The following is a 25,439-nucleotide window of genomic DNA, read 5'->3' as shown; positions in this document are numbered from 1 at the left end:
CCTCTGACCCCTCAAAGCCAAGGACCAGCCCTTGGCCATGGTAACTCTACAAAGGATCAGCCCTTAAGGTCCAGCTGGATGCATTTCTGCAGACTTTACTACAGTATTCAAAAGTATTGCTTTGGGCTTCCCTGGTGGCGCAGTGGTTGAGAGTCCGCCTGCCGATGCAGGGGACGCGGGTTCGTGCCCCAGTCCGGGAAGATCCCACATGCCGCGGAGCGGCTGGGCCCATGAGCCATGGCCGCTGAGCCTGCGCGTCCGGAGCCTGTGCTCTGCAGCGGGAGAGGCCACAGCAGTAAGAGGCCCGCGTACCGCAAAAAAAAAAAAATAGTATTGCTTTTAGAATTGGGAATGTGACTCATGCTTCTATTTTTTATTGAGTACATAGAAGCAACATTTAATGCAATTTGGTCTGAACTCTGAGCATAACTGCACTGTTGAAAGAGCAGTCATGCTCAGATTTATTAGGGGCTGGAGGCTCTGCCATACTTCCTTAAAGTTTTTCATTATTCATCTGTATTAAGCTAAACACATTCTGGTATGTCAGACAACACAGAGCTGCTGTTCTGATGAGACAATTTCCTTAACCCAGGATACTTAGGAAGTCCATAGACAGGCTTCAAGTAGTCTGTGGATGCACCCATTGGTCAGTGATGTGTTTCTGAGAGGCAAGAGCCACCAGGAAATAAGCAATGAGGCTGTTATGTGCCCCAAAGATGGCGTTCATCTCTTACCAGCTGCTTTGGCCAGAGCCACCATCACCTTTTACCTGCTCACCTGCCAACAGCCTCCTATCTGGTCTGTCTGCTTCTGCTTTTGTCTCCTACCATTTACTTTCTGTACCGCAGACAGAATAATTCTTTCACAGTGTGAGTCAGTCACATTTCGTGACTGAATCACATCCTGCTTCTATTTAAAACCCTCCAGGGGCTCCCATCTCACTCAGAAGTCCCTCCTTGGCCTGTAAGGCCCTACTTCATCTGGTATCCCTGACATCTCTTACCTCTTCCCTTCCACTTTCCCTACCTTCTTGTTTTTGAATATGATGGGCATTTTTCTACTTCAGGGACTTTATACTTATTTTCCCTCAAACATTTTCCATGGTTTCATCCTCACTTTCTTTAGGTTCTTGCTCAAATGTGGCCTAATCAGTATATTCTTTCCTGACAAACCTTAATTACAAAATAGCAACCCCCACTGCACGCATTCCCCAGCATTCTTTATCCTCTTTACCCCATTTTATTTTTCTCCATAGCATTTATCTCCAGCAGACATATTGTAGACTGATTTCTTGATGTGATTAATTTCTGTCTCCCCATTGAAGGCTCCATGAGGTCAGTGGTTTTGCTTGTTAACTGGTATCCATAGTACCTAGAATAGTATCAGGCACATAGTAGGTGCTCAATAAGCAGATATAGAGTCATGGTGACGGTGCAGCCTGGACTTTGACTACCTTGGTCTCAATCCTGACTCTGCTCTTTATTGCTGTGAGAACTTAGGCAAGTTCATTTACCTGTGGCTCTGTTTCATTATCTGTAAAATGCAGATAATAATAGTATTCACCTCCTAGTGGGGTTTAGTGTTCTTACAAGAAGAGGGAGAGAGACCAGAGCTTGCTCTCTCTCTACCATGTGAAGATATAGCAAGAAGGTAGCTGTCTGTAAGCCACGAGGAGGGCCCTCATCAGGAGCTGAGTCAGCCGGTACCTTGATCTTGGACTTCTGAGTCCCCAGAACTATGAGAAACAAATGTCTGTTGTTTGAGCCACCCAGTCTATGGTAGTTTGTTACAGCAGTCTGAGCAGAATATGACAAGCCCCAAACTAGAAACAACCTAAATACTCATCAGCAGATGAATGGATAAACAGACTGTGATGTAGCCATGTAATTGCTACTCATCAATTTAAAAAGGAACTATTGATACATGCAACAATGTGGATAAATCTCAAAATAACTATGCCTCGTGAAAGAAGTCAAAGTTTTAACAGAATATAAAAAGGATATATTGTATTATTCCATTTACATGTAATTCTGTAAAATGCAAACTAATCTGTAATGACAGAAAACAGATTAATGGTTGCCTAGGGACAGGGTGAGAAAGGGGAGACAGGGGTCAGGAATTCTCTGGCGGTCCAGTGGATAGGACACTCTGTGCTTCCACTGCCTGGGCCCGGATTCAATCACTGTTCGGTGAACTAAGATCCTGCAAGCCACCGGCATGGCCAAAAAAAAAAAAAAAAGAGAGAGAGAGAGAGGTGATGGACCTGTTCATTATCTTGATTGTATTGGTGGTTCATAAGTATATACTCAGGTCAAAATTTATGAAGTTGTACACTTTAGATATGTGAAGTTTATTACATACTATTAATACCTCAATAAAGCTATTTAGGAAGAAAGCAATGTACAAAAGAACATTTAAATATTGCTACCTATTGTATTAAAAGAAAGGAGAAATAAAACTTGTGGGTTTTTTCACTTATTTTTGAAAACGCGCGCACACACACACACGCAATTACAATGGTTTCTTATAGGGGAAGGAGAGAATAGAATGAAAAGGAAGAGATGTTCAGCAGGTTAAAGATACCACAGATTTTTTTGACATCTTCCTATCAAGAGGTGGAATCTGTGTTCCTGATTGAATATAGGCAATGGAATTCGGTGGAAGTAATAACTATGCCAGTATGCAGGCTTGGGTCTTAAGAAAGAGCTTTCTGGGGCTTCCCTGGTGGCGCAGTGGTTGAGAGTCCACCTGCCGATGCAGGGGACACGGGTTCGTGCCCAGGTCCGGGAAGATCCCACATGCCGCGGAGCAGCTGGGCCCGTGAGCCATGGCCGCTGAGCCTGCGCGTCTGGAGCCTGTGCTCCGCAACGGGAGAGGCCACAACAGTGAGAGGCCCGCGTACCGCAAAAAAAAAAAAAAAAAAAGAAAGAGCTTTCTCTTACTGTCTCTAGGAACACTGGCTCTTTGGAGCCCTGAAATGCCATGTAAGAAACAAGTACTATGAGGTTGCTATATTGCTAGGAAGCCTAAGCTAGTCATGAGGATAAGCCATATTTATATACACATGGGGGAGGTACCCAGACAGTTCCCAGCTGTTCCAGCCTCCCGCATTCAAATCATCCTTGCTGAGGTCTCAGACATTGTAGAGCAGCATCAAGGCTTCGGTGCTGTGCCTTTTCTGAATTTTTGATCCACTAAATCATGATAAATAATAATAAATTATTGTTTTAAGCCTATGGTAGTTTTTTATGCAACAATATCATTAAGACTTCTCCGAGTGTGTGTTTTATTTTACTTATCTAATACAGTGTAATGCCCCAAACTTAGTGGCTCAAAACAATGACTGTTTATAATTTCTCATGATTCTGGCGTGGTTCTTTTGCTCCATGAGGTGTCAGTTGGAACCACTCCTATGTCTGCCTTAAGCTGGAACCTCTACTTGGCCTCATTCTTCATGTGGTGTCTCATTCTCCCAGGTCTTTCTATGTGGTCTCTATCTCCAGCAGGATAACCTGTACTTTCTTACAGCTTTATGGCTTGGTTCTAAGGAGTGTTCCCAGGAGACAAGTCCCAACAAGAGCTAATCAAGCTTCTACTTGGTCTTGCTTGCTAGGGTCCCAATGACCACAGCAAGTCATATGGCCAAGTGTACTGTCAATGTGAGAGGAGACTACACAGGCATGGAAAACAGAGTTCATACTGATATTTTAAAGGGGGGATATAGCTCATTTATACAGAGGTATATCAGCTAATCTGTAAAAAGGAATAATAATTGGATTAACAATACCATTTGTAGGGACTTCCCTGGTGGCGCAGTGGTTAAGAATGCCCCTGCCAATGCAGGGGACATGGGTTTGACCCCTGGTCCGGGAAGATCCCACAGAACAACTAAGCCCATGTGCCACAAATACTGAGCCTGTGTGCCACAAGTACTGAAGCCTGTACACCTAGAGCCTGTGCTCCGCAACAAGAGAAGCCACCACAATGAGAAGCCCGTGCACCACCACAAAGAGTGGCCCCCGCTCGACGCAACTAGAGAAAGCCTGCGCACAGCAACGACCCAACACAGCCAAAAGTAAATAAATAAGTAATTAAAACAACAACAACAGCAAAATACCATTTGTAGCCACCAATGTAGTAACTAATTAGGAAGTGTTGTCAAGGAATCCCAAACCCTCTGGGTGAAATATTGTTGGGGAAAGAGATAGTCACACAGTCTCCGAGTATCACCTCTATAGATTAATTATTAATTACAAAGGGAAAAGCTACTTTCACAACAGACAGTACTTTAACCCAGTGATGAAACTTAGCATGACCAGTAACTGGACAACCTGACATCATGTGCTTCCTGGTGAGATGCGGTGAGGAGCACACGTATAGTGCTCTTGACCAAAATGTTTGACCTGAATTTAATCATGGGAATACAATGTGGCAAATCCAGCATGTGAGATATACTATGAAACAATTGGTCAGGACTCTTCGAATAAAAGTCAATCTCTGAAAGAGTTAAACATATGGCAGGGCACTTTTCTAGACCAAAATAAAGCTAAAAGATGTGACAGAGAAATGCAATGTGTGAACCTTGATTGAATCCCAAATTTTAAAAAGCACCTTTAGAAGATATTTTGGAATTACTGGGGGAAATATGCTTATGTACTGTATATTAGATACTATTTTGTATCAATGTTAAATTTCTTGTGTATGGCAGTGGTATTTTGGTTATGTAGGAGACACATGATTGAGTATTTAAGCATCAGGTATTATGATATCTGGAACTTTCAGACGGTTCAGCAAAACGAAATTGTGTGTGTGTATGTGAGAGAGAGGGAGTGTGCGAAAGAGAGACAAAGAGAAAGAGAAAAAGCAAGTGTGGCAAAATATTCACAATTAGTGGATCTAGGTGTAGGGGATATAAGGATATTATTCTCTCAACTTCTCTGTAAATTTAAAACTATTAAATTAAATAGTTGGAAAAAATAAAAAAATAAACAGTTCAAGAAGAACAAATACCATTTTATGCCTATTAAACCAATTCCTCCCACTTCACTGTGCTTTGTTTTTTAAAATAACACCTAGTACTGCCAAGGTTGTGGGAAGCTGGTAAGCTGACTTGCCAGTGGCATGACCGTAGGCTCAACCTATGTGGACTAGACTATAGCTGTGCTTACCAAGTAGAGAAGCACATTCATCCTGGCTGAGGCTGTTATTGCCCTGAAGACTTTTTTCTCCAGGAATTAGACTGACAAAAGTAAATGCTATGCCTGAAAATTGGAAATGGAAACAACCCAAATGTCTAACAATAAGGGTTAGCCTTAGGAAATTATGCTCTACCACTAGATGGAATATTATGCAAATAATAAACATCAGTTTTAAGACTTCCTAAAATGAAAAACAAGAGATCGTGGTTAGTATTTTGGTCTTCAAAAAAAAAAGAATGCAAAACTGTGTGAATCTATCTTTGGGGGGAAAAAAGCATGAATATATATGAACCAAGACTAACAGGTAGTATGCAAACATTAAAGTCACTGTATTATCGTGTCAGAATTATGGATGAGCTTTTCTTTAAAGTCATTTAAGACAATTGCAGTTTATGAAGTAAAGAAAAAATAATCTCAATGAAATTAAATGTGTTTCTATATAAACTTTCACAGAATGGTAAATAAAGGCATCATACTTTAGTGTTTCCTGGTTGTGTGGGTATTCTAAAGATCAAATGACAAATTAGTTAACCTTCAAAAAATATTTATGCCAAAGGTATGGACTGGAAGGAAAGAAAAAAACTCAAAACCATGTGCCAATGTGGTAGGCTCCTGAACGTTTTTATTTCTCTTGATATTATTATTTTATCAGTACATTAAAAATAATTTAAACAAGAAACAAATAATGAAACATATAGTCCCCATTCATTCAACACATTTTACATATTTGATCTCTTTTAAGCTATGGACTCACTCTTTAAAGTAGGGGCTTTTCTTTCATCTCTCACCTGGCTGGCTTCTTTATCTTCATTGGGAGGCTCCTGTCATTTTGGTTCTAGCATCCTTTCTTCTTCCGCTGGTAATAGCACCTCCAGCCTTGCTCTAGGGGCACTACCCCTCCCCAGTTCTTAGCCATATGCTGTGTGTGTATGTGTGTGTGTGTGGCTAACTTTATACACTGCTCCATAAGCAAAAAAACTAGCTCATAAGAAGCCTTAGAGCCTTTGCTTGGTTCTCTTGGAACACTCACTCTTGGATCTCAGTGCTGCCATGTGTGAAGTCCAACAATCCTGCTGGAAAGATCACGTAGAGAGTCCCTGAGCCCACATGGAGAGAGAGAAAGGCTTAGCTTCCAACTGTCCCTGCTAAGGTGCCAGACAAATGAGTAAAATCATCTTAAAAGCCACTTCCCCACAAGACCAATTCAGCTACAGGTAGGATGCCCCCTAGTGATCCCAATAGATGCCAAAAGGACCTGAAGAATCACCCAGCAGAGACCTGCCCATTCTTTAGACTTTTCTAGTGTCTGTAGAGCGGTCATTAAACTGTTTTTTATTTCTTGTGAGCAACAGAATCTAGCTTTGGTTAGCTTATGCCATGTATTAGTTTCCTGCTGCTGCTGTAACAAATTACCACTAATTTAGTAGCTTAAAACACAATTATCTTACAATTCTGAAGGTCAGAAGTCCAAAATAGTTCTCAGTGGGCTAACAGTATTGGCAGTGTGCATGGGAAATTCCATTCTCTTGTCTTTTCCACATTCTAGAAGCTGCCTACATTCTTTTGCTTGTTCCGCCTTCCTCCATCTTCAAGCCAGCAGTGTTTCATCTTCAACTCTCTCTCTGACTCTGCTCCCATTATCACGTCTCTCTTCTGACCCTCCTATCTCCCTCTTTCCCTTATAAGGACCCATGTGATTTCCTTGGGTCCACTCAGATATCTCCCTATGTTAAAATCTTTAATCACATCAACAAAGTCTCTTTTACCATGTAAGGTAACAGATTCATAGGTTCCAGGGATTAGAACATAGATGTATTTGGGAGGCCATTATTCTGCCTACCACCTGCTATAGAAGAATATTTTGGAAGAACACTATATTATCTCATGAAAGCTAAGGAGAAGTTGAACCACAGAGATTAGGGAGGGCAGAATCCTTGTCATCTCTAGAGACTTGAGCATCAGGAATTAATAAGAACATTAATAAGCAGTCACAGTTAGGAAGCTCTTACCACACATCGGTCACTGCCCTAAGAACTCCACGTGTATTAACTCATTCAATCCTTACATGAGCTGTATGATGTAAATACTATTATCTGCCCCATTTTTAAATATGGGGAAATTGAGACACAAAGGCCTTCTCACTAGAGCTACACCATTGATAGAAAGAAACTCCAAAGGCTTTCCAGCTTCTGTCTTTTAGCTTACAATTGCAAATTTCTGGGACAGATCAGCGAGCTTGGTCAGAAGACCACCCTGGACTATGGCTACTGAGAGGGTCTGATGGCAGACATAGCCACCGTGTACCAGTCTCAGAGAAGGGATTTGTATGAGCCACACAGCCATCCCAAGAAGTGTCCACTGCAAGAATAAAGATTGCTCTCGAGGCCTTCTTTGGAAACAAAAAAAATATGTATGAATAACCTAAGTTATATTTGACCCATACAGTGATCTATGGAAATCTGTAGGATAAAGAAAGTTTTTACTACCTACAACACTGTGTAATTCGATTTAGCAACTGTTTAGCTAATAAGGAAGTAAGAAATTGGGGCTTAAATGTTGCTTTAAAACTGATAGAATGATTTATTACTCCATTTTAAGTTGAGCAGTCATTTCCAGATACTGGAGAACAAAGATTTCTGTGGTCAAAAGGTTGGGGAAATGTGACATGTCCCAGAAATTTACATCTCATATTAGCGTATTAAAGATTAACTCAAAATAAACTGTTTTACTGTTTATTGGTTAAGCCAACAAACCTGTTTTCTTAGCACAACTATTAATATATCTTCCTCTGTAATATTTTATCTTAATGCCAATTTGGGTAGCTCTAAGGTGGGAGTGCACATAAACTGAAATATTTATAAAATTTCACCTTTTCTCATCATGGTGGCTGAAATGTAAATTCTGTTCAAGTACAATTTTGTTTCTTGGCTGATAACATAGCAATTTTTAAATGCATAGACCAGTAATTCTCAAAGTATGGTTCTGGGACCACCAGCAGCTGCATCACTTAGAAACTTGTTAGAATGCAAATTTTCAGGCCCCACCTCTGACCTACTGAATCGGCAACTCTGGGGTGGGGCTCAGCAATGTGTGTTTAACAAGCTCTCTAGGTGATTCCTATATAGGTTAAAGTGTGAGCGCTGCTGCAGAAGACTCTTCAATAGCTTTGCTTCATAATACTCAACTTAAATGGGCCTCTTATAGACCATGAGTCCCGAAGCAAAAAAATTAGCTTAGAGTGACCAACCATCCTGGTTTGCCTGGGAGTGATGGGTTTTCTAGGATGCAGGACTTTCAGCTGAAACTGGGACAGTCCCTGGCAAGCTGGGATGGCTGATCACCCTCTTCCAGTCTGTCTCTCCCCATTTTACAGATGAGGAGACAGAGGTTAAGGGACTCACAAAAGCCCTAGAGCTAGGACGTTGTAGAGGTAGGACACAAGGGCAGAACGTTTAGTTCATGCTGGGTTCTTATCCATCATACTACATTGCCCACTAAATGGATGAGAACCCATAGCTGCTTGCTGTTCCATGGCAGAATGGTGGCTGACTGCGCTGGCTTCTCAGAGCTCAGGCTGCAAGTCTTTCTCCATCTGAAGGATACCCCACTTGGGGTTGAAATGAAGTTCCATTCATGGAGATCAGAAAAAAACAATGTATTCTCCATCTCCTACCAATAGTTTAGTATAATGTAGTGACAAAGGCCTGGCTTTGAATCCTAGCTGGACTTAACTAGCCCTGTAACCTTGGGCAAACAGCATCCTCTACACCTCAGTTTCCTTATTTATAAAACGGAGATAAAGGCGGTACAAGGACCAAAGGATTAAGTGTGTGAATGCACATAAGGCTCTAAGCACAGTGCTTGGCCCACAGTGAGCAGTCAATACATGTAAACGAGAATCAGGAGGGGGCTTCCCTGGTGTTGCAGTGGTTGAGAGTCCGCCTGCCGATGCAGGGGACACGGGTTCGTGCCCCGGTCCGGGAAGATCCCACATGCCGCGGAGCGGCTGGGCCCATGAGCCATGGCCGCTGAGCCTGCGCGTCCGGAGCCTGTGCTTCACGGCGGGAGAGGCCACAACGGTGAGAGGCCCACGTACCGCAAAAAAAAAAAAAAAAACCAGAATCAGGAGGGAGATCACTCTCATTCTTTGCATTCAGGCCTTGGTACCTAACCCACCCAGCAAGGTTTCTTTTTTACGGTACTGCAGAAGATGGCGAAGAACCAAAGGATGGGAGACTATTCATTTAGCAAGCAAAAATGATGATTAGCTGCAGCACCCTCCATGGTACCTAGCACACAGTAGAATCCCAACACATATTTTTGAATGAATGAAATGCCTGCTATAAGTCGTGTATGATACCAGGTCTTGAGGATATAGAGATAAACATGATAGGCCAGACTTTGTAGAAACAATCTAATAGGAGAGAATTTTTAAGAAAAGATAGTAACAGAGTACAATAGTCATCATGATAGGAAGATGCAAAATGGAATTGGGTAGACACTGAAGGAGCATTGAGGAAGGACTTAACTAAGAGTGCAAATGAGAGGTTAAGAAAGGCTTCCCAGGAGGACAGCACAGCTGAGTCTAGAAGGACAAGCAGGAGTCAGTCTTGAGAGAAGGAATGTGTGGGTGTTTCAGTAGAGTGACATATGGACCAAGGCGAGAGGTATGAAGACCATCATTGTCTTGTGAAATGAACAGAGTTGAATATATTTTAACAGTTGATCATTGGAGAGACTGTTAGACCCAGCATGTCCAGGTGGGCTGGGAAGGAGTCTGTGTTCTCCCTCCTCCCAGCACATACGTGCACTGCACTGGGTCTTCTGGTACAAATGTGGCTGAATGGCAGGAAAATTAGACAGGAGAGTAAATGTCCCTGTTCTCACCTTCAGGGAAGATTTATTCTTTATTCATTTTTCTTCTCTAGCGCCAAGTTCAAGCTTCTGCAAAGACTGGGTGTTCCCCAAATGCTTCAGATAGACTGGCAGAGTAGCAACACAGGCAGCCAAAACTGTGAACAGGCTCCCCAATTGTTCTGGGGACTTGCTGTTCCCCAGCTCTTTACCCTGAGGGGCTCTGGAGGCTGGGATATGCAGGCCTGGTATTATCCGACTCGACAGAAATAGACTCCCAGGCATGGAAGGCAAGGCACACAAAGGGAGATACATACCCAGCTATATGGGTGTGTACCCCTAGATGCATTTTTACCCCTAAAGTAGAGATTAGATATTTCTGACTCTTTTCTACAAAACTGAACTTGGACTAAACTGCACGTAAACACATTCGTTTCTTCAAATCACTGTCTTTCATCATTTCACAATTAGATTGCAATTTACTGGTTTCTAGAATTAGATTAAAGCAGTCTGTAGGCAGTGACTCTTATTAAACTAATATCTGCCAAAAAGAAAAGCTCCAAGTTTGTTTGAACTCCAAATGATTCAAAATGTGATATCCACATCTCCTCTCTGACCTCCCTTTTCTAATCCTGTTGGACTCGGTCTGAATTTTATATAAGGTTTATTTGTCCTGATCAGAAGCTTAATAGACTAAAATGTAATTACTATACTTAAGATATATGGCTGTGGCAATATAAAACTTGTTTTCTTCCTTATATTTCAGCTCAATTGACTTAACTCCAATAGCCATTTTTTTCTTTCCTGGGGAGGTCAAGTGGGTTTCAGTTGCAGAGAAGAAAACAAAAGTAATCTTTCATTAAGAAAGCATAATGTTAACAAAAGTAAAGCAAGACATGTCTGAGTGAATTGACCTCTCAGAACAAACCAACACTATTTCTAAATGACTGCAACAATTTACAAGTTATTGTTTTAACCCTCTCTTCCATTTTACAGTGGCAAACATATAACTTGGGCGTAAATGTGTTCACAAAAGGGAGGTAGAATAGTTCAACAGTTTCTAATCCTGGCTCTAGCCTCTTACCACTAGAATATCTGGGTCTCTTTTTCTTTGCCTTTAAATGGGGCATGAAAGCACCTGTGCTGAGAGTAGCTTTGTGGTTGTTCAGGGTGGGTGGGAGGAGGGAATAGAGATGACTTCTAATAGGTTTGGGGTTGCTCTTTTGGGATGATGAAATGTTTTGGAATTAGTTGGTAGTGATGGTTACACACCTTGTGAATATACTAATAACCACGGCATTGGGTACCTTAAAATGGTGAATTTTATGGTGTGTGAATTATGTCTCAACTTTTAAAGAAAGTACATGTGCTACTTAACAGGACTATCATTAGGAGGTATACACAAAACCTTTGTAAAGCAAAAAGTGTCATTTTTAGTGAGGAGCAGTTGTATTAGTGGGGAGCGTTTTTGTTTTTTGTATTTTGTTTTTTTTTGCGTTATGCGGGCCTCTCACTGTTGTGGCCTCTCCCGTTGCAGAGCACAGGCTTCAGACGCACAGGCTCAGCGGCCATGGCTCACGGGCCCAGCCGCTCCACGGCATGTGGGATCCTCCCGGACCGGGGCATGAACCCGTGTCCCCTGCATCGGCAGGCGGACTCTTAACCACTGTGCCACCAGGGAAGCCCTGGAGAGCGTTTTGTTGTTGTTCTTTGTGTTTTGGTTGCATGTAACAGAAACCTAATTTGAGACTACTGATTCACATAACCAAACCACAGGATGCCATAGGCCCTGGAATTCGAGATTCCAAGTGGGCCACATTCTCTCCACTTCTCATCTTGGCTGTTCTGAACATCACCTCATTCCTTCCCCTGTGGCAGGGGAATTGGTATCTTGGCAGCCAGACAGGAAGCTTCTGTTTTGTCACCAGAAGGGTCAGAGTCTTTAGTTCTCTGGCCTAAAGTATAAAACTACTATAGAATGACTCCCGTTGGCCCAGTTTGGGTAAGTTATGCCACCTTAGACCAGTTACAGAGGCGTGGGAGATGCCTTCTGTAAGAAGGTTGGCAGGTCCCACTAGAATCACCTGGGTAGCAGGGAACTTCCCAGAAGAGGTGGACAGAATGCTGCCTTCAGCAGACGAAATGATAAATGTCCCACAGTAGACCCATGACCCAGGCCTCCCCACGTTGGAGTCAGAAGGAACTTTATAGTTTATTAGTTATTTATTTTTATTGAAGTATAGTTGATTTACAATATTAGTTTCAGGTGTACAATGTAGTGATTCAAAATTTTTATAGATTATACTGCATTTAAAGTTATTATAAAATATTGACTGTATTCCCTGTGCTGTATGGTATATCCTTGTAGCTTATTTATTTTATATATAGCAGTTGTACCTCTTAAACCCCTACTCCTATCTTGCCCTCCCCTCCTCCTTCTCCCCACTGGTAATCACTAGTTTGTTTTATATATCTGTGAGCCTGTTTCCTTTTTTTGTTATATTCACTGGTTGGTTTTATTTTTTAGATTCTACATATAAGTAATAACATACAGTATTTGTCTTTCTCTGTCTGACTTATTTCACTTAGCATAATACCCTCCAGGTCTATCCATGTTGCTGCAGATGGCAAAATTTCATTCTTTTTTTATGACTGAGTAGTATTCTGTTGTATATATATAATATACATACTATATATATATATACACACCCACACATATATTGATATATATATACATATATATATATACCACATCTTCTTTATCCATTCATCTATTCATGGACACTTAGGTATCTTCCATATCTTGGCTATTATAAAGAATGCTGCTATGAACATTGGGGTGCCTGTATCTTTTCGAATTAGTGTATTTGTTTTCTTCAGAGAGAGATATACCCAGGAGTGGAATTGCTGGATCATATGGTAGTTCTACTTTTAATTTTTTGAGGAACCTCCATACTGATTTCCACAGTGGCTGCACCAATTTACATTCCCACCAACAGTGTGCAAAGGTTCCCTTCTGTTCACATCCTGGCCAACATTTGTTATTTGTGGTCCTTTTTTGTTTGTTTTTTTTGCAGTATGCAGGCCTCTCACTGTTGTGGCCTCTCCCGTTGCGGAGAACAGGCTCCGGACGCGCAGGCTCAGCGGCCATGGCTCACGGGCCCAGCCGCTCTGCGGCATGTGGGATCTTCCCGGACCGGGGCACGAACCCGGGTCCCCTGCATCGGCAGGCAGACCCTCAACCACTGCGCCACCAGGGAAGCCCTATTTGTGGCCTTTTTGATGATAGCCATACTGACAGGTATGAGGTGATACCTCATTGTGGTTTTGATTTGCATTTCTCTCATGATTAATGAAGTTGAGCATCTTTTCACATGCCTGTTGGCCATCTGTATGTCTTCTTTGGAGAAATGCCTATTCAAGTCTTCTGCCCACTTTTTAATCAGGTTGTTTAGGTTTTTTTGATTCTGAGTTGTAGGAGCTGTTTATATATCTTGGATATTAACCCCTTATCAGTCATATCATTTGCAAATATTTTCTCCCATTCAGGAAGCTGTCTTTTCATTTTGTCGATGGTTTCCTTTGCTGTGCAAAAGTGTTTAAGTTTAATTAGGTCTCATTTATTTACCTTGTTTTTGTCTCCTTTGCTTTAGGAGACAGATTTATGTCAAAGAGTGTTCCGCCTATGTTTTCTTCTAGGAGTTTTATGGTTTCTGTTCTGACATTTAGGTCTTTAATCCATTTCGAGTTTTTGTGTTTTTTTTTGTTTTTTGGGGTTTTTTTTGCGGTACGCGGGCCTCTCACTGTTGTGGCCTCTCCCGCCGTGGAGCACAGGCTCCGGACGCGCAGGCTCAGCGGCCATGGCTCATGGGCCCAGCCACTCCGCGGCATGTGGGATCTTCCTGGACCGGGGCACGAACCCATATCCCCTGCATCGGCAGGCGGACTCTCAACCACTGCGCCACCAGGGAAGCCCTTATTTTTTTATATGGTGTGCAGAAGGGACTTTAGACACCTCAGAGAGCATCTAATCCAACCTCCTACGTCGTAGAGGAGGGAGCTATGTTCAGAGAACTAGTTAGCAGAACCAAGACTAGATCCCTGATCTTTTAACCAGCAACCTAGTGAACATAGATTGGTAATTCGAAAATCCATACCACAGCATAAACTGAGGAACTTGTTAAAAATGCAAAGTTTAAGGATCTCACTTGAGACCTAAATAGGAATTTGGGGGACTAGGGTATGTGAGTCTGTATTCAGTTACAAGTGCCCCAGGTGATTCTGATGTTTGGGATCCACCCTTAGAAAAGAAAACAAAATACTAATACCTGCATCCCGCCATCCCCCGAGATGCTCATGTGTTGATGTGAGCTGTAGGGGGTCTCTCATGTGCAGCCAAGGTTGAGAATCACTAACTTAAATTAATGCACATTAGAATCACTGGGGAAACTTTAGTAATACTTCAAGTGCCTGGGTCCAGCCCCTAGAGGTTCTAATTTAATTTGCCTGGGTCTCAGGGCAGTGATATTTTTTCAAAATCTCACCAGGTAATTCTGAGGTTCCGTCAAGATCTGAGAACCATCGACTCAGATCTTACTGCTTTCCTTATAAAGAAGTTGTAAAAGAATATGAATATGGAAAGTTATTGTCAACTAATGTTGCAAAGTGGATGATGACAATGACTAAGATATTTCGTGAGTGCTCACTATGTACCAGGCACCATGCTCAGCATGGTTTTAGCATATCTCATTTAATCTTCAACAGCATTAGCCTGCTAGTGTTATTTTCCCTTTCCCTTGATTGTAGCGTATCATTGGTTGAAGACTATCTGTTTAATAACAGTTATCAGAGAGTGTCTCTTGTTACTTAACAAGAAAGTACGGCAACTTTATCAGTCCTTCAGTGACAAAGGTTTGCTTTACTTAGAATAAACATAAATGTATAGTTATTTAAGATGAAATACAATAAACGTGTATGGTCCTATCAAATGCAAATAACTCATCTGAAGTGATATGAAATGAACAGATACCTTCTATAATATCTGCTAACTTCTCTTACATTCACAAATGACAGTTATATCCCATTCTGAGGCATCCACACTGGGCCTGGCAGCTGGCAAATTTATTTAGACACATCCCATTTCAGAAATAGTAAAATGTGGGGGAAAAGGTATATCTTAGAGTCACGGAAATATGGTATTTATTATGCCTATTTTCAGATGAGATTTTAAGAGATTAAGTGACTAACCCAAAGTAACATGGTTGATTATATGGCCAAGCTAGAAATACAATCCGGCACCCCTGATGCTAGAGTTCTTAAGAAGCTCCTTGACTAACAAACTGTAACTTACAAACTTTCCTTGACAAGAAAATAGCAATTTGTCAGAACAAAATCTTGTCAGCTCTGCCTGCAGCCAAGTTGAACTTAGGAGTCCCCTGGGCCGTGCAAAGGAATGAACGCAGTGGTGGGCTTTCAAGACCTAACCAACCTCTAGAGTAGAGCTGGTATGTCTTTCAGTGCAATGCAGGAACTGATTTTAAAGTATTTTAAAGCAGGTACAAAAACTGAAAATTCAGATTCCAACAAGATATAAATGCGTTTATCTTTGAAAACAATAATTTAAAAAGTCAAGACAGTTAAGAAAGGAAAACAGGTTGAGACTATAGAATGGGGATGAAAATGATTTGTTGGATCAGTTTTATGCTTTGAACGGGCCATTGTCAAATTGTCAGTATAACCAAATTCACCTGACATTGTTTGGTTCTTTTTCTTTTAAAATTACTGTTTAGTTATAAGAAAATTTAATGTTGATTTTAAAAAAGAAAGCAACAAAGAACAATTCAGAAATAAAAAGAATAATTAAACATTTAATAAAAATAAATTAAACATTTAATCTCCCTCCCCACTCGTGTAAGAGATAATCAGTTTGGGGCATATTTTTCTAGAATATCCATGTCTAAAACAATTTTTCTTTATTAACATGGGGTCATTATATGTAGTTTATAACTTGCTTTTTTTCAATTTAACAATACACAGTGACCATCTTACCTTATTTTAACTAGAGGGTAAATTAAACAACCTTCTGTAAGCACATTGAATTTCTTTTGTAGCTCCAAATGTTTGTTTGGCATCACAGAAAGATTCTTAAATGCAGCCCTACTCTCCCAGCTTTAATAAAACCCTGTAAGTCAAATGCAAAGTCACTGAACAAGATGGCACATTGTTCTTCTCCGCTGGTACAGAGAAGACTCAGTTTGTGGCTTCCGACGTTTGTGAGGTGCTAAACAGCAACCTCCCTCCCCGATTCCTCATACCTACGGTCAGCGCTAGGCTGGTAAACCAGCTTTGGGTGTGGGTGAGGAGGAGCAGTTCCTCGATATCCATGGTGTAAATACTCCCACTATGGCCAATTTCAAGTACAGAGAGTTTAACAATTAACTCGCAAAACTCTTGATTATTTAGCAATCAGCTCTGAGCTGCTAAAGCACATGCGTGTCAAGTCAATCAATGATTAATGATGGCACCTATAGGACATTTTAATCTGATTTCCTACATATGGTCACTGCAACTAAAAGAAAGGCAGTATAATGGAACAAATGACCAAAGGCCAAAAATGGGAGGAAAAAAAGGAATCAGGGGAAAATCCCCCTCATATTTCTGTATTAACTTGGAATTTCTGGAATATAACCTCTGAGTATAATGAGGTCCTTCTGTAGATGTACAGTATATATATTATTATGCTAGCATTTTTTTCTTTTCCCAGATAAAAATAAAGTAGCTCACAAGTCTGGTTTTATGTACCATTAAGTTCTTTTGCAATTTTCCCTTTCACAGCTGTTGAATAGCTTATACCTCCAATATTTTTTTCCTGCATAATGATTTTTATGGAAGCAAATATAGTAAGCATTTTAAAGTCTTACCAGCAGTGACAATAAAACAATGGGACTTTTAAAATCCAACCATGCGTCTGGAAAGATAGGAAAACCATGAATTTATTTCCTGGGAAACCACACACTCGTTCTGTTGAGGATACAATTGCTCAAAGTGTTTTGGAAATCCTCTTTTTAAATTGTCTTTAGCACAAGATTATTAGGTGTGGATGAAAATTAGCTAGGTTGCCCTATTGTGCTGCTTCATATGTTTTAAACAAAAAAATAGAACCTCTGATATAGGGTGAAAAGCAATAGATTTGAAATCAGATCTGAATTCAAGTCCAACCTCTGTTTTGTAACTTCGCATATTCCTTAACTTCTCTTAACCTCACTTTTTTCCTCTGCAATTGGAGAATAAGTGTCTACAGCAGGGGTTGTCCTGAAGATTAAATGAAACAAGGCATTGTTACAGCACCTTGTGATATGAAACCCACTCTCCAAATGTAAGTTATTGTTGGCCCAGCTTTATTAGAACTGAATGGGCTTTGCTATTTCCAAAACTTAGATGTAACCGCTGAAAGCACCAATGTTCCATCATTTGAAAAGTATTCGAACGAATATGGAAGAGGCTCTGATTCCTCATTTGAACCCAAATGAGGACTCAGCTGGGATCCAGAGAAATTATATCCTGGGTTGAAGCCCTCCTCACTCACCAGGTCCTTAACATTCTCATTTCTTCCTGATTCTCTACTTCCCTGCACGTACTCCATTGGGTGAGAGTAGGGAGTGCTGGCTAAATTCAGGGTATTTATGAAATGAAATTTGCAAGGATCCTGGCTGGGCTTTTGACAAGAACATCATCATCCCTTGTACACCTAGCAGCCTGAGCCAGCCAGCCCTTCCTCCTCTGAAATGGCTGACTCTAGCACTGCTGCTATTCTTGCCACATTACGAGAGCCTCAACCTGAGGGGCAGGACCACAGATTCCACAGTGGAGCACAGAGCATGTACAGTCTGAAGCTATGAGTGAGAAATTAACTGTAAGCCCCTCTAAGCCACAGTCACCCGCACTGCTAAGCAGATCCCAACCCTCCCACCCTGAACCTGCTTGGTCACATGAATGAAATATTTAGCCAGGTTACCCCAAGTTTCTTGCTGTAAAACTAATCCTTTGTGGTTTGCTAGAGTAATTACTGAAGTCTATCATCTGCAATACTTCTTTCAAATCTAAAAGTTTTCTCTCTTTTCATTTTTCATGTTAATCAGAAAAAATAAACGGCCATCACTAAGGTATTCCAACAATGCTTGCACCACGTGTAGTCTACAAAACAGAACAACGGATAAATACATATCAGTTTACTGCATTCTGGATCGTTTTTTCTTTTTAGTTTTAAAAGTATGCTTTGATTATAAGAAAATAAGGAGGGAAAACTGTTTAACATATGAGGAAAAAAGAAAACCTCTCACATGTGGCTACAAAATTTTCATTTATGGTGACGAATTGTCCTGTATGAGGACCACCTTATCCAAAGTTTTACTGTGGGAACCCTCTCTTGATTCCACAGCCTGACAGTGCAGGTCTTTGTAGTTAATGCAAGTTAGAGTATGATCTGCCTTAAAAAAAAAAAAAAGGCAGGGGCTTCCCTGGTGGCGCAGTGGTTGAGAGTCCGCCTGCCGATGCAGGGGACACGGGTTCGTGCCCCGGTCCAAGAACATCCCACATGCTGCGGAGGGGCTGCGCCCGTGAGCCATGGCTGCTGAGCCTGCACGTCCGGAGCCTGTGCTCCGCAATGGGAGAGGCCACAACAGTGAGAGGCCTGCGTACCGCAAAAAAAAAAAAAAAGGCAAACACAAATATAATAATATTTGAAACAGTTTATAAGATAACAACTGTTCCAGTGACAGATTAAACATAGTAAATACTCTGGCCCAAGATTTGGTTATTCTTTGGTTGGAGCCACCACAGATGATGTGAAAAAAACAAACAAACAAACAAACAAAACAAACAAAACGCCCCGCAGCTTTTTCTTTTAAGAATTCCTTGAAGTGGAGGAATCTCAATGTGATAACTCTATTAGTATTCTGTAACTGTCAACTTTGAAGCTGAGTATTTGATGTTTGAAGGTAAATTAGATACTAAAGTAGCAGACCAAATGTTCAAATGTTCTCACCTAGTACTACTAATCAGTACCTCAGGCCCATTTTGTAAAGCATTCAGTTATGTATTTCTTTATTTGCTGTTGCTGCCTGTAAACATTAGCAAAATGTACACCCCACCATAGCTCCTGGTCACTTAGTCCCATCAGTTTTTAGTTTCTCAGGGTCAAATAGAATCTTTGAAGTCTTAGTATTAATGTTAAAATAAACTACTTAATTGGAAAATGTTTAAGCAATGATGAGATTAAACATTCCCTTTTTTTCTCCTAATGGAGACAATAGGCTTTCACAGTGAGTATCTTAAAAATATATAGTTTTTAATTTTAAAAGTAACTCAAGTTCACAGAATACAAAAATGGAGGTTAAAAAAATGAAGACATAAGTTACCTGTAGTCTGACCACCAAAAGAACAACTTAACATTTTGCTGTTTACCTTTTAAGAAATACTGTATTGCAATTGAAAAATATTGGGTTGGCCAAAAAGCTCGTTTGGGTTTTTCTGTAAGATGCTACGGAAAAACCCGAACGAACTTTTTGACCAACCCAATATCTGTATTGAGAATTTAGTATGTGCCCAGAACTGTTTTGGGTGCTGAAAGAGATGAACAGGGCAAGGACTTGTCTCCAAGGACTCACAAAGAGGGCGTTCAAGTTATTGACCAGGAGCTCATTTTCAAAGGGTTAGCTGACATTTGAGAGTTTTCCATGTTTTAATATTATGGTTTTAAGCCTAACTGAAAACAGTTCTATCTAAGGTATGTCAAAGTCTACTACGACCTCTTTGAGTCGACAACTTCATTCTGATACACACACACACACACACACACACAGCATTACTTCCCAGACTTATTTACATATGAAGTCCTTTTTTCAATGAAAACATTGCTGTACCCAAAAGGAATGAAAGTACATATCCACAAAAAGGCTGGTATAAGAATGTTCATAGCATCTTTTTTCTTTTTTTTAAGAATTTTTACTTTATTAGTTTATTTATTTATTTATTTGGCTGTGTCAGGTCTTAGTTGCGGCACGTGGGATCTTTTGTTGCGGCACGCGGACTCTCTAGTTGAGGCGCGTGAGCTCAGTAGTTGCAGCACACAGGCTTAGTTGCCCCGCGGCATGTGGAATTTTAGTTCCCCGACCAGGGATCGAACCCCCGTCCCCTGCATTGGGAGGCGGACTCTTAACCACTGGACCACAAGGGAAGTCCCCAGCATCTTTATTTATAATAGGAATGAACTAATTCACACAACAACATATCTATGAACCTCACAACATGAACTACTGATTCACACAACAACAGAAACATTAGGCCAATGGTAAGAAACAGGCACTATTTGGTACACACTGTATGGTACCATTTATATAAAATACAAAATCAGGCAAAACTAAGCTATGGTAACAGAAATCATTTAGAATATTGATTCTAGGAGGGTCTAGGGGTAACTGGAAAGGAGCCCAAGGAACTTTTTGGAATGATGGAAATGTCCTCTATCTTGATTTGGGTGATGGTAACACAAGTGAATCCTTCTTAGTAACTTTTAATTTTGTTATACTTTTTAACTTACAGAAAAGTTGCAAGGCTAGTACAAGGAACTTCCACATTCCCTTCATCCAGATCACCAACTGTTGGGTGTATACATTTGTTGAAACTCAAGGAACTGCACACTTAATTTCTGTGCATTTTACTGTGTGTAAATTTCATTTTATAAAGGGGGAATAATGCTATTTTAACTGAAAAACTTCTCAGAATTTGTTAAATCTTCAAAAGAATGTTGGATACTTTATGCATTACTTCCTAGATTTTTTGGGTGTGAAACCCAGCATTCAGTAAAAACCTGCTGTACCAGCATTCTGAGGGAGGCCTGTTGGGACCCAGTGCTCTAGTTCAGCAGTTCTCAGCCCTGACTGCACACTGGAATTAGCCACTTCAGGGAGCGTCTAAAACTCCTAAAGTCCAGGCTGCACCCCCACACTAACTATATTAGACTCTCCATTGGTGGTGTCCAGGTATCCGCCTATTATTAAATAGTCCAGGTGCTTCCAAGGCACAGCCATGGTTGAGAACCAATGTCTTACAGAAACAGCACCTCTCTCTTTTTTTTTTTTCCAAAATATATTAGATTTGGTTTTTATTGTAGAGCACACACATCTCTCTTTCAAGCATCTGTACTTGCCCAATTAGAAGATGACTGACATTTAATAAATATCACCACCAAGTCCAAGGACCCGGCATCCTCCCTTGTAGGGTATCACTGAGATCAGAGGTCTATCTTACTGGCTGGTGCCCACCTGGCTGGTTTTCTGACTTCTGGGATTCTGGATTCCAGCCTTTAGACCCCCAGTTCCTGCCTGCTGTGGGTCAGGTACCCACATCCACCTACGGTATTTGCCCATTTTCTTCCAGTCCAGTCTGTGCTACTAATGATCTGATTGGTTTCTGGGCCCCCTGCCATCTGACCAGCATTCAGTGAGAAAATGCTTTTGTCCCTGGGGCTGTGCGGTCTTATCCTGAAATTTCTCAAGCCATCCTACTTCCCACTGTGTTTCCAGACCTGTGTCTGGTCTCTTACCTCATTCTTGACCACAATCTCAAACTGACCTCTTGGATTTAGCAGCTGATTCTGCTCCAGCCCTTGCTCCAAATGGTACTGCACCCCATGCATCTATCACAGTAGCAGCCTCCTCTGCCCCCTCTAGAACTAGTACCTTCCAGCCCAAACCAGGACCTCTCTCTAGTGCCAGCTGGGTGAGCCTTAGCTTGAGAAAGGAGATGGGGCAGTTTCTCCTGCCTCAGCTAATGTCCCCCATCTCACCTTAATGTGCAGTTTGGGCCTGACCACTCTGGCTTGGCTGGTCTGACCCTCTGACCCAGCCTGACCATTTTATTCTGCTGGACGTTGCAAAGAGCTGGAATTAAATAAGAGAAAATGCCTGGACATGCATTAGGCTGAAGCCGTTGTATCATGTTTCTGTGTGCTTCAGAGGGGCTGGTGTCTGCCCTGCATTCCATTCCACTGACCATGTGGTACATTCTCGGTACAGGCGGCCAGATGAAGTGCGTATCAGAAAATACAGCTGCTCACCCTTCAGAACTCCAAGTGCCCTCTCCTGTCATCCGCCTTCCCCGGCTCCAGCCTGCCCCTTCCTGGCCTGGGCTGTAGCTTTGATCCAGGGTTTATCCTCATGTCTATTCATGGTTTGGATCTGCCTCTAGCTTCAAACCCATGTCACAGATCCCTCCAAGGGGATGGAGAGGCCAAATTCCTGACGTCAGGTTCACGGACATCTGTTGCTTTTGCCTGCTCAGCCTCCACTCTATTCTTCTGGTAATAGCACCCAACTTGGGCTTGGGGAAGTCTGTGCTCGTCTCCAGTCAGAAATAACATAGATCCATCATGTGTGTGAAGTGTCCCTCCCTTGGCTAAGGTGTGGGCAGAAATCCCAAACTAAATCATTCAAGTGCTCTATGAATGGAGCAGAGCAGCCAAAAGCTTTACCAAGGACCCAGACAGTCAAACCTACTTATCTCGAATGTAATGCTTTTTTTTTTTTACATCTTTATTGGAGTATAATTGCTTTACAATGGTGTGTTAGTTTCTGCTTTATAACAAAGTGAATCAGTTATACATATACATATGTTCCCATATCTCTTCCCTCTTACGTCTCCCTCCCTCCCATCCTCCCTATCCCACCCCTCTAGGTGGTCACAAAGCACGGAGCTGATCTCCCTGTGCTATGCAGCTGCTTCCCACTAGCTATCTACCTTACGTTTGGTAGTGTATATATGTCCATGCCACTCTCTCACTTTGTCACAGCTTACCCTTCCCCCTCCCCATATCCTCAAGTCCATTCTCTAGTAGGTCTGTGTCTTTATTCCTGTCTTACCCCTAGGTTCTTCATGACATTTTTTTCCTCGAGCCGCTGAACTCCCTAGTTCCTGCCCTTTTCTAAGCTTCATTCTAAAGCTTTTTGTTCAATTCCCAGAGTTCCTTAATTATTATTATTATTTACAATAGTAAGAATTGGTTCTGTTGTTTGTGGCCAATAGATACAACTAGCTCTCAGGCAACATTTTTTTTTCTTTTTGTAGGATTTTATAGAATTATTCTGAAAGGGCGATTTGTATCCCAGGATCGCACTAAAGGACTGTAGATCAGATTAGATTACAGCTCTTCCCATACAGTCCTCACACTGTGCAGCCTAGACTTTAGGAACTGAGGTAATACGCAGTGCCAAAGACTTGCTGTCTTTATATTAGGGGAACTGTCTATTAATCACTTCCAATGGATGGGTTGGGGGGGGGCATTTATTTAACATTTAGAGACATCCATATGAAATGTGAATAACTTATTCACCTAAATTTTCTTGAAAACAGCATCTCAGAGCTTCCAAAATTCACTAGAGTTTTTTTCTTTTAAAGAGATGTGCTATCACTGAATGTTTTATATTTTAAATATTCTTCTACCTCATGATTTTTAATAGTTGCCTGGTATTCCATCATGTAGCTATCACTAAAGTTATGTCATACTTTATAATTACTATTGCTAGATGCTAGACATTTAATTGGTCTTCTTTATTTGGTTATTATAATAATTTATGTTCTTGTATATGAATTTTTGTGTGAATGTTTATTTTTAAATTTTCATTTGGTTGCACTGGGTCTTAGCTGCGGCAGGTGGGCTCCTTAGTTGTGACATGTGAGCTCCTTAATTGTGGCATGTGAATTCTCAGTTGCAGCATACATGTGGGATCTATTTCCCTGGCCAGGGATCGAACCCAGGCCCCCTGCATTGGGAGCGTGGAGTTTTATCCACTGCGCCACCAGGGAAGAAGTCCCTGTGTGAATGTTTAACTATCAAGATAAATTTCTAGAAGTGGAACTTCTCAAAAAAAAAAAAAGAAGAGATACCCTATGATTTCTATTTGGTAATTGAAAATAATGGAATTTGATCAAATTTTTCAAGTTTCCACAAAATTTTCTGGTTGCAGGAGGATAAAATATCCTCTTTTTTGGTTCTGAAAGGAATTGTTATTATTATCATCTATTATCTCTAATATATATTGTGCACTTCATATGCAAAGGTAACATCCTAGATCCATCATGAATGTAAAGTAAACAATTAGAGTGGTTTTTACAGGGTGAAAAGAGTGTCAAGTCTTTGGGGGCCCACAGACTTTGTATCTATGTATCATCTGTGTCTCACTTGTATCATCCTAGCCAAGGTAATTGTTTTACATCTCAGAGCCTGTTTCCTCATTTATTAAACAGAGCATGCCAGTAATATCTATTTCTTGGAGACCCAGTACAGGTTGGATGAGAACAGCTTTCAGGCTGGCATGTCATAGGCAAACAAACATTTGTTGAATTTGTATATTTCTTCCCAGGTCCACTTTGCTCTCCCAAAATGCTTTCTTAAAATTATACAGTAGGCAGATGATACAAAACTGTCCCTGGGACTTAATCATAGAAAATATTCCTGACAAAGTACATTTTGGGGTATTTGGTCCAGGAACATAGCCAATGGTTTTGTAAGCATTGTCTCGCCTTTGTACAATAGAACCTCTTATTCCTTTGGCTTCTTGACTACTTTGGATTGCTCTACTTCTACATATGCTCAGGTTCAACCTGGAAAAGACCAGGGTCTAAACTCAAAACCCATTATCTTACTGAGGAGAAAACTGAGGTACAAGGGAGACAAAATGTGTGGCTTGCCCATGAACACAATGTTAATTAGAGGTCCAAAAAGGCTTTTTAACTGTCTTACTCTCTCTGTCCCCCAACATTTGAGGAATTGTGCTAAGTCAAGGAATAAACTAGATGGATAAATGATAGAGAAGCTTGTCTCATGTCAGGCAAACTTTCAGTCTGTGGGCACTTTGAAAAGCACGAGAAGAGGTAGGAAGTGCTGATGGGGAGGGCTTGGAATGCAGACTGTAGTCCTGTACACAAAAGGCACAGCCAGTCAGTCCACCGCACTGATTCTCTGTTTCTGATAATGGATGCATTTTGTACCTGTGTGAAATTGGAAGACACTAAAATAAGAAATAATAATAAATGTATGTTGATACTGATTTTTTGGGGGGGTCTTTCAGTTCCTGCCTATGTCTTAGAAAATTAAAATAATTAAGAGATGGTTTTCATTTAAAGCCCAACTCAGCTGTATTTTTGGACACAAGTGAAAAAGAAAAGAAGAAAAGAAATTTAAATCAGCAAGGGTGTAATTATTATCCAAATAATTGTAAATGTTTGATTGTAAATGTTGTATATTGTTGTAAATTGTTAAGTGTTGATATGCCAAATAAGACATCTGAATAGCGTCTGGCTTATGAAGGCACTTAATAAATATTTGTTGAA

This window comes from Delphinapterus leucas, chromosome 16 (genome assembly GCF_059928025.1).
Source record: "Delphinapterus leucas isolate spDelLeu-1000000601 "Yukka" chromosome 16, BTC_Dleu_Yukka2, whole genome shotgun sequence".
In the NCBI taxonomy this organism is placed as follows: domain Eukaryota; kingdom Metazoa; phylum Chordata; class Mammalia; order Artiodactyla; family Monodontidae; genus Delphinapterus; species Delphinapterus leucas.
Note: the sequence above shows the minus strand (reverse complement) of the source record.